At 37.8% G+C, this 11,368-nt stretch overlaps 1 long non-coding RNA gene and 1 pseudogene across 1 annotated transcript; both read right to left on the bottom strand.

Annotated features, from left to right (window-relative positions):
* Nucleotides 1-5,348: 5,348 nt before the first annotated feature.
* LOC122050486 lies at nucleotides 5,349-6,906 on the bottom strand (annotated as a pseudogene).
* A 1-nt stretch (nucleotide 6,907) lies between these two features.
* LOC122053853 lies at nucleotides 6,908-8,175 on the bottom strand. Its single transcript, XR_006132403.1, has 4 exons — nucleotides 8,112-8,175; nucleotides 7,665-7,730; nucleotides 7,317-7,434; nucleotides 6,908-6,974 (listed from the first exon to the last, which is right to left on the bottom strand). It is a non-coding gene; the product is annotated as an uncharacterized LOC122053853 (long non-coding RNA).
* Between the last annotated feature and the right edge of the window lie 3,193 nt (nucleotides 8,176-11,368).

Raw genomic sequence — 11,368 nt, 5'->3', positions numbered from 1 at the left:
AGAGAATTGAGACTGCCCAGAGTAGATAGAAAAGTTATGCTAACACACGCCGTAGGCCACTTGAGTTCCAAGTAGGGGATTCAGTCTTCCTCAAAGTTGCTCCTATGAAGGGAGTGATGTGATTTGGAAAAAAGGACAAGTTAAGTCCCCGCTACGTAGGACCCTACCTGATCACCGAGAGGATTGGGAAAGTAGCTTACAAGCTGGACTTACCACAAGATATGTTAGCAATACACAATGTATTTCATGCCTACATGCTAAAGAAGTGCCTCCACAACCCTAGCCAAGTGATTCAGCCTCAGTCAGTGCAGATCTAGGAGGATCTTAGCTATGAGAGCAAACCTACATAGATAGTGGACAGAGAAGTTAAGAGACTAAGGAATAAAGAGGTACCACTAGTGAAGGTTATTTGGCGAAATCAGAAGCATGAGGAAACTACTTGGGAGCGCGAGGACAGTATGAGACAGAGATATCCAGACTTATTCTAAGTTCGAGAACGAACTTTTTATAAGGTATGGGAAATTGTAACAACCCAAATTATCTCATTACGAGTCCTAATAGTACTTAAAAATATTTAGAAATGCTCTAGAAATATTCTAGAGATTTTTAGGAATTTTTGGAGTATTTTTATGCAATTTTCGGAGTTCATTTGGTATTTTTACCAAAAGAAACGAATTTGAGGCAAAAAGAGGTCGGGCTGAGGTTCGAACCGGAGACCCCTAGTTAAGCAAAGCCTTAAGTTGTTTCGGATGACCAAGAACCCAGCAGGGCCGTGCTGATCAAGGAGGGGACAAAAATAATTTAAGCAGTAATAGATAACAGAAATATCTGGGTATTAAAAGGGATAAGTTAAGAGAGGAGTTGGGGGTTTTAATTTTGGTTGTGACCTAAACCTCTTCCTCATCCCTCTCTTGCGCGCGGTGGCTTCTCTTGGGTGGAAACGGAGAAGGAGCTAGGGCTTCTCTCCGGCGGCCGGCCAAGGACCTAATCCGAAGGTTTTCCACTTCTTTACGATCGCCTCGTCGAGGAGAGCATGGAGGCGCGAGGAGTGGCAAGGAATTTCGAGTTTCCCCGAAACCCTAGAAGCCTTCTTCTTCGGTGGTGAGTCTGAGAACGCAAAGGTAAGTTGCTTCTCACCTGCAGTAGGAGTAGTTTCAGATTCTTGTTCATCTTTATTCCCGAAGCATGTTGTGAAGGGTGTTGTGTTTTTTTTAGTTGCTGCCATGAATCTCAAAGAAAGAAAATAAAAGTAATAGCTTAGAACAAATGAAATAGCTTTACATAGGGTATGTTAATTCTGACAGGTTTAATTTGTTTTGGAGCTTGCTGTACGGTTTAGTTGCCTTGGAGATTTCTGTGAAGTTTAATTTTTTTGGAGCTTGTTGTACGGTTTAGTGCCTTGGAGATTTCAGTGAAGCTTAATTTGTTGGAGCTTGTTGTGCAGTTTTGTTTGGTGCAATGAAAGGGGCATGGGCAGTTTCCTTTAGAGATCACTGTGCAGTTTTGGTTGGTGCTATGCAATAGGCATGAATAGCTTTACTTTTGGGGAGTGCTCTGTTGAGTTTCCGTGGCTTATTTAGACCCTTGTATTATCAATTATTTAACATGCTGTAGACCCTTTTTGTTTTAGTTCCTTAACATGCAGTTTTAGATCTCTTAGTTGTGCACTTTAGTATTTCAGTGCAGATTTTCGTTAAGCATTGTATGCAGATTTTTTTTGTTTAAGCATTCAGTTTTAGAATTTGTTTAAGCGTTGCAGTTTTAGAATTGTTTAAGCATTTCAATTTTGTATAAGGCATTCTTTTATTAGAAGTATTATCAAGTAACAAGTATTTTACTTGAAGAGGCTAGTACCCAACTTCCGAGGTTGTCGTTAAACAAATCCAGGTGACCGGTTCCGAGGTCTCGGCCCTGGTAAGACCAAGGTCTTTATCCTCGTAGGACTGGTGGCTCGCTACCTCAGTTTCTATTAGGGAACGCACAAATTGTACTAAGCCTGGGCCCAAGAGATTATTATTTTGAAGTATAAAAGTATAAGTTTTGAACAAATGGAATAAGTTTCCCATAAGTTTAAAAATCAGCAAATTTAGTTTTCTTCTATTCTAGCATGTTGTTTGGTTTCCTTACTGTTATTTGCTATTAGATGAACAGCTTTACATGTTTAGCATTTCAGTCTATTTTGATTCCTTTGCTATTAGATGAGCATGAGTAGTGTTTCTTTTAAAGCATTTAGTTTTTAGATTTCTTCCTGTTCACATGCATATCCGAGTTTTGTGAGTTAGATAGCGCTTACTAAGTATCTGCTTATAGTTGCATTTCCTCTTATTGCAGATAAAGGAAAAGGAAAGCTATAGTGAAGGAAGGCGACAAGGAGGTGTGGATGGATGTGTGATGTCTGGACTATGGGAGCCTTGGGAGTTTGCTTAAGAATTCATTTAGATTTTCTATTTAGACTGTTGGGATTATTCTTTCATGTTGCTGGATTTGTTCATTGAATATTTTAAGTTTTAGAATTCTTCCTTTTATTTGCTATGCACATTAGTTCCTCTATCTGAGTTGTATTATTGTGCATGCATGTTCAGATTAATATATAGTTTTAGCACGTTCAGATTAATATATATAGTTTTAGTTGAAAACAAATAATTGAGTAGAATGTATTGGATGAGTCATTTATGTTTTCAGCTATTACTTATTGCATGTTTCGAGTTTGCAAAGAGTTATAAGTATAACTATCAACATGTGAGCAATACTAGTTAAGTAAAGTTAATAGTCAAGTAACGGCAACAGCCTCACAGACTAGTAGTGAGGAGGGTGGGGTCGTTACACCGTAATCATGAAGTGGCTAAGAATGCTAGAGGTTGTTGGATAATGAAAAGTATATAACCTAGGCAATGTGCAATATTTATTTGAGGAATCTTTCATTTACCCATATGTATACCTCTTTTGTCATTTATAGCTTATGTCGTTGCTGAGGAATATGCTGTTATAAATAGTCAACTAATGAGAGACATAATAATCTTTGAAGAAGGTTTTAGCAGAATATTCTCTGACATGTGATTGTTATTCTGACAAGTTGTTAGGATTCTCTACTCATGTTATCGACTGAGTATATCCTGGCCGACCCATAAGGTCGGTCGTCTTTATATCTATCCTTACATTAAGTTGCTTTTTTATGTATTGAATGCTAGAAATTTGTTTGGAGAATAATATGATGCATTGGGCGTACTAGAAATCCATTTGGGAGTCAATATAAAGCTAAGTGCCTTAAGTCTGACCTACCTTTTATCTGCCCGGGCATGCATAGAGAGATTTATGAGCATTAGGGAGGTCGACCCTTATTCTAACTATACCTATAGTTGGTCGATTATGACGTGGGTTGGACATTTCGGTTCCGACCTATAAGACCGGTCGTCTTTAAACATGGTCGGCTATTGAATGATCCGGCATGCTATCTTTTTAGTTTAAGAGTAAAGTACTAAACTCCTTATATACGACCGGCTTAAGGGCTAGTTGGACCTCTCCCAAACGTCTTGTAATCCGGTCGGGCTGGACTTGAGAGCCTTAGTGTTGGACGAGCAACGAAGCTAGATGGAGAATGCTCTCTTCCCTTAACTTTGACCACCACATCACCTTGACTTTAATAGTCACGCCACCTTGACCTTGACCGCCATATCACACTATAACAAAAACTGCAAACGACAACGGATATTATCCGTTGTCGTAGGGTCAAAAAACCGTTGTAACTGAGGGCGTTGTAGAATGTATTGCCCTACGACAACGATTTTGAATATGTTGTCTTTGTAGACATTTGACAACGATTTTTATCCGTTGTTGTATATATGCTCAAAATTTAGCTACAGAGGATACGACAACGGTTTAAAACCGTTGTGGTAGCTAATTTCAACAACAGAAATAAACCGTTGTAGTAGACTCTTTTTACAACAGACATAAACTGTTGTGGTAGATAATATTTACTCGTTTTGCTTTTTTTTACAACAGTTTTAATATATTTTACAACGGATAAAACCGTTGTCTTTTATCACTTTTTTTAAAAAAAAATCGTTGTGGTTTACATAGTTTTTACAACATTCTTAACTGTTGTCTTTAATGTTCATTAATACCAAACAACCAATCTTATTTTACTATAAGCAAACCACCAATACAAAACTAAATATTTACTACATTAAATCCAAAATAAACATCCATATATAATTCATCTTGTAGCCACACATATACAAAAATATACAAAATGAGTTGTTACTCATCAAAATACACATGTTTTCCATTACTGTTCTCCATATACATTAAATCACATGTTTTCCATTTGTTGTTCTCCATATGGCGCGCTTTTAATTTACAAATTAGCAAGGCAAGCTACATCCTAACAAAGCTCACTTCTTGCATCAAAAAAACTCAAGCCTCACGAATTGCCCGACCTGCAAAAGAAAAATTCAACAAAACTTATAAAATTCCATAATTCCATATTATAGTCTACATGACAACATGAATTCTTGGAAAATAAGCAATACAAGGAAACAGGCCATTTTATACTCGAAGTTGCATGTTTGAGGTGGTTATAGTCAAAATTACTATAAATATGATTACCAAAGAATAAGAGCAACTAAAAAACTACTTTTATCCAGTTAAGGAAAAAAATAGACAATTGCAAATTTTCCTCCTTCTCTTACATTTTCAACTAATGACTGGTTTAAAGAGGATTTTTTGCAACTTTATCAAGTTTTACATTGACTCAAACTTATGACTACCCTTGAACATAATCTTTGAGTATCTATTTGTACATGTTGCAGAACTGTTAGCCACTGCTAGAAGAAATGGAGAAACTCTTCCAACTAATGTACTCCATGTGACTCAAGGAGCCTTATCGAAATATGGTTCTAATAATAATAATAATAAATCCTCTCTCAATCAGCTGCATTCATGAGTAACACATTGGAAGAGGAATATCAAGGTTGTGTCTGAAAGGAAAAGAACTCTGGTATTCACAAAATATAATTTAACTGTCAGTCCTTGCATAATGCAGAAATAACTAAATAAGCGTCATGTAACATCAAATGTTAGAATGAGGTATTGGGCAAAGGTATGTGTATAATTTATTTCATGGAACATCAAATGTAGAAACAGAGTTTTTTTTCCTTCAACCAAACATTTAAAAAAAAATGGAAATTTCCAAAGCATGACATAACTGCCCAAATCTGCGTTGGATATAGATACTTGGATAATGGCACTCAAACAGTGACACTAAGAGTGAACAATCACTAATCCTATTGAGCACATGTACAATTTGTAAAAATAGTCATGTCAGAGATTGCGATCATACTCATGTTGAACTATATCAAGTCCAAGTAACATAGACATGGAACAGTTGTAGCACTGACACCATATTCAACCACACAAGCATTATCATACTAGAGATTTGAATGAACATTAGTTATCAAATTTCGTAAACAGTAAGCAGTAGAGTACTAGCCTTGTATGTTAAACTTGTTGAATGTACAATATCTCATAAGAAAGTTTACCTTTAATGTTATCACAATAATCACATCCAAAGAGAATACACAAATCAATGAACTGATCCATAGTGAGTCTTAGCTCTTCAAGAACTTGAAAAATAAGGATGAGAATAAATACAGTAATTCAATTAGCAATAAGCAGAATAAATATACCTTTGAAACATCAAATTTCATCACAGAGATTTTTTTGGAACTATGATCCATTAAATGATGGAGAAACCTTGGTACCCCAAAAGTTAAAGTATCCATGTTTTCTGAAGCAACCGCAAACACCTAGAGATTGATAACAAACAAGTACGTTTAGGATATTAAAGTTAAAAAAATAAAATAGAATGTGTTACATTGCATCATTTTACCTTGTCAATTTTGCAAAGAGTTGTGCATTGAGCTTCTGCTTCACAGGGTGCCTTTAGATCAGAAAGATGAGTTTAGCTTCTAAAACTAGAGATACAATACTTGTATATTAAGCAATTGCATGCAGCTTTAGAAAATGTTTGCAAGAGAAAGTAAAATTGTGTCATTGTTAGTTCAAATTCTTGTAGCAAGGATAAAGAATTCAATAAGTGAAAGTGGACTAGTTTACCTCAATAGTAGGCACACCCATTAGTCTTCAGAGACGTTTACAATCTTCATTATGTTGCTTGGTTACCTGTGAAAAAACTCTACAGTCATCTACTGGAATCAAATTCTTCAAGAAAGTAATTTGAAAGTTCAAAATATATTTAAAGAAACTCTATGTTACATATGAAGAAAATAGATAATTAGCATGCTAACTTTATGTTGATTGCATCATAATCAATAAGATCCTCATGGTAATTTCCAATAAAATAGCAATATCAAAGATTACCTTGACAGTCCTTTTGCTGTACTTTTCAATTCCTTCCAAATCACCAGTCTGCAAACAACAAATGTAACCAAGACAGCAAAAGAAATTCTAGCACACTAAGGAGTCCCAATAAAGGTACTTGTTATGCACAAGCAATGACCTCAATTGTTGTGTTCAGATCGTTAGTTGCATCTTTCCTCTTTAAATATCTAAAGAATAAAATAAGCTTAAAGATTATCATTATCTTGCAACAAAAAAAAAGGAGGGGGACAATGACAAAACTATAAAGACTAGCCTTTTGGCAAGTTCTTGTTTCTTCAACTCTGGAGGTTGACCGTCAAATACATATCTGGCATAAAAAGATGATAATAAAATATGGTGGCTGAATGATAAACAAAATGATATTTAGACATGCAAATGGACTTACACTGGCTTGATACCTGCTTCTAATAATCTGATAGTTCGATTGAACAACCCTTGCAAATGACTTATCGGCCATACAAAATGTCAAGAGTTAGAAGAAGAAATAAAAAAGTCCAACTCAAGCATAGATTTTTCAATGAACTCTGCAAATTCTTTCCTAATTCCAGGAAGTCCTCGAGAATCACTATATGCACCTGATTGCTCGAAAGAAAGTTGAGATTCTTATCAGAATGACTAAAACAATATTTACTCATCAACATGAAAAAAATAACAAGGCCTGCAGATGATGTTTTGGGTTTGTTACATATAAAGATACAACTAAAAACTGGAATATGACACAAATGTTATGAAAAGGTCAACATAAAAATTGCTTGGGTTACAAATGCACAAACAAGTACAGAATACATTTCTTTTCCAGATCACCGTTAACAAGAGGAAACAAGTTGCAAAGCAGTTTAGCTTGAGAAACAGACTGCATCAAAAAGGAAAAGGTTTAAGTAGACTGCGAGTTGAAAATTGTAGGAATATGTGAATACCTAAACCACCCGAATTCAATGAAAGATAATGTTTAGCTCTTGCAATGACATCTGCTGGGAATAAAAGCCCGACATTAGGGTCATCCAATAGAAATGGAGCTTGGCACAATGCTACCACCTGGAGAATAGTATAGGTAAAAAATTACACCATTAAAAAGAGAAATCTAATGGAAAATGTCTCTTTATCTCAGGGAGCACAGAGAAGGAGAAATTGCTCCATGTACAAGGAATTTTTGACTTGTGAAGATGATTTTTTCTCACTGAGTTCCTTAAGTCAAGCAATAGAGAAGAATGATCAACACTTTGATACAAGTAGTTTTTAAGAAAGAATAAAGAGAAAATGGAAACCTGACGGGGAAATGTTAATGGCTTCTATCCGAGAGCATGAGGGTTCCCGACATTTGTGAAAATAATCTGCAAACAACAAAAAAAACCAATCTCATGGAAAGTAAGTCCAACTTGTATCTTGTTTCTTAAGAATAAATTGCAAGGGGAGTGCAGTATTATAACCTCAAATTTTAATCTCACAAGTGGCATCCCAACAAGCTAACAATAAAAAGAATCAAAGGCATATGTGCACTTCATATCTTGATACAAGCAATAAAGCAAACATATACAGTGCTAAATAACCCAGGAAGATATCTTCAACCAGATAACAAGAATGGAAAAAAAACAATCAAAGTCAGATCTTTCAGGAATCGAAATAAGAGTCTCTTTCAATAAAATTTATTCTATTTAACTCAAATCATGTTGTGGCACAATCAACGAAAATTGTGTATGAGAAAGCATCATAACCTTCTTCCCCTCCTTCTGCAACTCCGAAGCCCGCAGGTAAAGCTCCCCTTTGACAGCATATGCAACTTTCTTCACATTCTCATTCAGCAACTCGTAGTCCAGCGGCTTCGGCGCCATCCTAATACTAATTAATGATTTAAAATTAGAACTTCTTATCTTAATACTGACTAAACAACAAAAGGAGTATAGAAGAGGTCACATGCTAATTTTATGATGGAAAGCAGATCAAACTTACTTGGACATCAAAGATTCTGCTGCCTTCTCCAGGCATGGAAAAATTAGCCTATTTTGACTGAAACTTGTTGACTCTCTTTGTTAGAAAATGGGCAGTCTTCTTGGAGCATATAATGTAGAAATATGCATCTCCGACTCTGCTGTAGTTCTATAGACATGAACAGAAACAACAATAAACAAGGATGCCATGGCTAAAATCCTAATGCCTTTGCAGTCTGCTATAGACCCTGCAGAAGAAGCTTGCTTACATGTGAAACAGACGTATGTTTTCATGTTCTTCTCTGATCTAAGAAGTCATTAAGAAAAACTAGAGGAACAAATCTCGTGGAAAATGATCGCCATATTCAATTAAGATACGATTAAGACGATTTGGTGAATTATTTTTTTAAAAAAAATGACCCTAATTCGATTGAATCTGAAGCAGAGGAAACCCTAATCGAAGGAAAAAAAGATCGAGCGCAGACCTGAAACTCGGAGGTGTGGTACAAGCTCATAAACAAGGGGAGGGCACTGGCCTGGATGAGCATGGGCTGCGGTTTCCCGCCGTCATCCTCCTCGCCTCTTCCCAGCGGTGCGAAGATGTCGTGAGTGTTGCTATATAGGGAAACAGGTTCGAAGAACCCTCTGCCAAGGCCAGACGACAAAGCGACGGCTTGCGTCCTGGAGAAGGTGATGAAGACCGCATCGTCGCTCCTATCAATGACGATGTTGGCACTACCTGCATTGGCACGCAGGCAGCGGGTCCAGGCTTGTGCCAGAAGAGGGGAAGATGCAAGGAGCGCACCAAGGACATGGCTCATCTCGAACCTTTAGGAGGCAAAGGTAGACAAATCAAGAGTGAGGGTGAGAATGAGAGAGAGAGGAGAGCACACCGTTGTGGAGGAAGATCCAGTGGTCGACGGGATGGCGTGAAGAGTTTGTATGAGGAGAGGGAAAGAAAATTGCCCTAGGTTTGGGAGCGAAAAAGGAAAAACAGGCGCCGAAAAGAAAACAGCGAGGGAAAGGAAAACAGCGAGGGGGGAAAATGACCAAATTCAATTACAACGGTTTTTTTCAAAACTGTTGTCGTAGACGCTAAAAACTCGGATAAAGACAACGGTTTATAAAACCGTTGTAAAAAGTATTGTCGTTTTAAAAAAATATTGCTCAATGACAACAGTTTTGCCAAAACTGTTGTCTTTTATATTTAATGGGGAGTTCAAAGACAACAGTTTTGGAAAAAACCGTTGTCTTTGAGCAAATACGCAATGCTTTCTCTTAAAATCGTTGTCGTAGGGGTGTTGTCGTTTGCAGTTTTTGTTGTAGTGTCACCTTCTGGGTCCGCTCATTACAACCGGTATCACTACACATATAAGTTAGTTAGAATAGTGAAGGTTTGCATTTTAGGCATTTTAGGTAGTGTATTAAGTGATACCTAACATATCTCCTTCTCGTTTGCTCATTACAACAGGCGCCGAAGGTTTGCATTTTGTCGTAGGGGTGTATTCATATGGAGCTTGCTCGCCATGGAGATTTGAGCCACATAGAGACGCATAGAGCCTTTAGGCCATGTCCATAGTGGCATCGAGATACTAGGACATTATATGCGCTAGAGGTTGAGAGTCACGGAGCTACATGGAGCCGATTGATGTGTGCAAATATTATGATCATTTATGCATGTTTTAGCACACATTGATGTACTTTATGCATATATATTCGTTGCATGATTGCCTCTTTCATCTTGTATTCATTATGTATACTCTTTTGTTTTGATATCTGCTCTTTGTTTGGTTTTGTGTTGACAGTGACAACTTTTAGAGCGAAAATGATGATTATCAACGCACCAGAACACGACCGTGCATTCTCGGCATGACCGTGTGACCAGCCAGAAGGGGAACAGTGCACGGCCATGCAATCCCTGCACGGTCATGTGGCCGAGACCGAGGCAGTTCAACACACGGTCGTACAACCCTGCACGGTTGTGCCACCCTGAGACCGAAACCAGGAAGTGCCCGGCCGTGCATCCTTGCACGATCATGCAGCAGGGACCGAGGCCAGACACCACACGGCCGTGCAAATTGGCACGGCCGTGCAAATTGACATGGCCGTGCAGCGCCATCAGAGGAGGAAATGAACACGGTTGTGCCATCTTGGCACGACTGTGCCACCGCGACCGAACCCTAGTCTATATAAGGGTTTTAACCCTTTTTCTCGAGGGGGGAGCACCGGGAAGCGGGCCGACAATTGGAGAAACATCTTGTGTAACATCCCAAAATTTCACTATTTGAAGTCCTAAAAGACCTTATTAAAATCTAGAAATGCTTTAGAAAAAAAATAAAGATTTTTTTATAATTTTTAGAGTATTTTTATGGAATTTTTGGAGTTCGTTTGGTATTTTTACCAAGAGAAAGAAGTTTTAAAAAGAAAGTGTTGAAGTCGGGTTTTGAACCCAAGACCTCGGACCCGAACCAGATCTTAACGAACTCAGCCCAACCATTTGGTCTACAGATGTTTTGTTAATCATATATGGAGCGATATATATTTAAGTAGTAGTTGGGAACAGTAAAATAAATTGGAAATAAAAGTGCGCGACTGAGGAATCGAAGCCGCGACCTGGGATTTGGTTAAAGCCGGGCTGACCAAGTGTGCTAGCGATCATTTCTTATTAAGAAAGGAGAAATATTCTATTTAAGAAGTAGTTAATGAATAGGAAATAAATAGGAAGGAAAAATGGTTGCAGCCAAGTTTCGAACCCATGCGCTATGCCTTAAGCAGAACGCAGCCCACCAACAAACCATCAGAACTTTTCTTAACTAAACCTATATCGAAATATATTTAAGTAGTACTAGTTAACAGAAACCTTGGGGTATTAAAAGGAAGAACTGAGGGATTAATCACAAAACCTAAATTCTTCCTCCCCTTTCTCTCGGCGACGGCGTTTTCTCTCGGGCGAAAAACACAGCGAGCTTTAGGGCACCTCCGGTGGCCGGCCAAAGACCCATCCAAAGGCTTCTTCATCTCCTTGTGATCCTCTCGACAAGGAG

Source organism: Zingiber officinale, chromosome 3A (genome assembly GCF_018446385.1).
Source record: "Zingiber officinale cultivar Zhangliang chromosome 3A, Zo_v1.1, whole genome shotgun sequence".
Taxonomy (NCBI): domain Eukaryota; kingdom Viridiplantae; phylum Streptophyta; class Magnoliopsida; order Zingiberales; family Zingiberaceae; genus Zingiber; species Zingiber officinale.
This window is presented reverse-complemented; position numbering and strand designations above follow the sequence as displayed.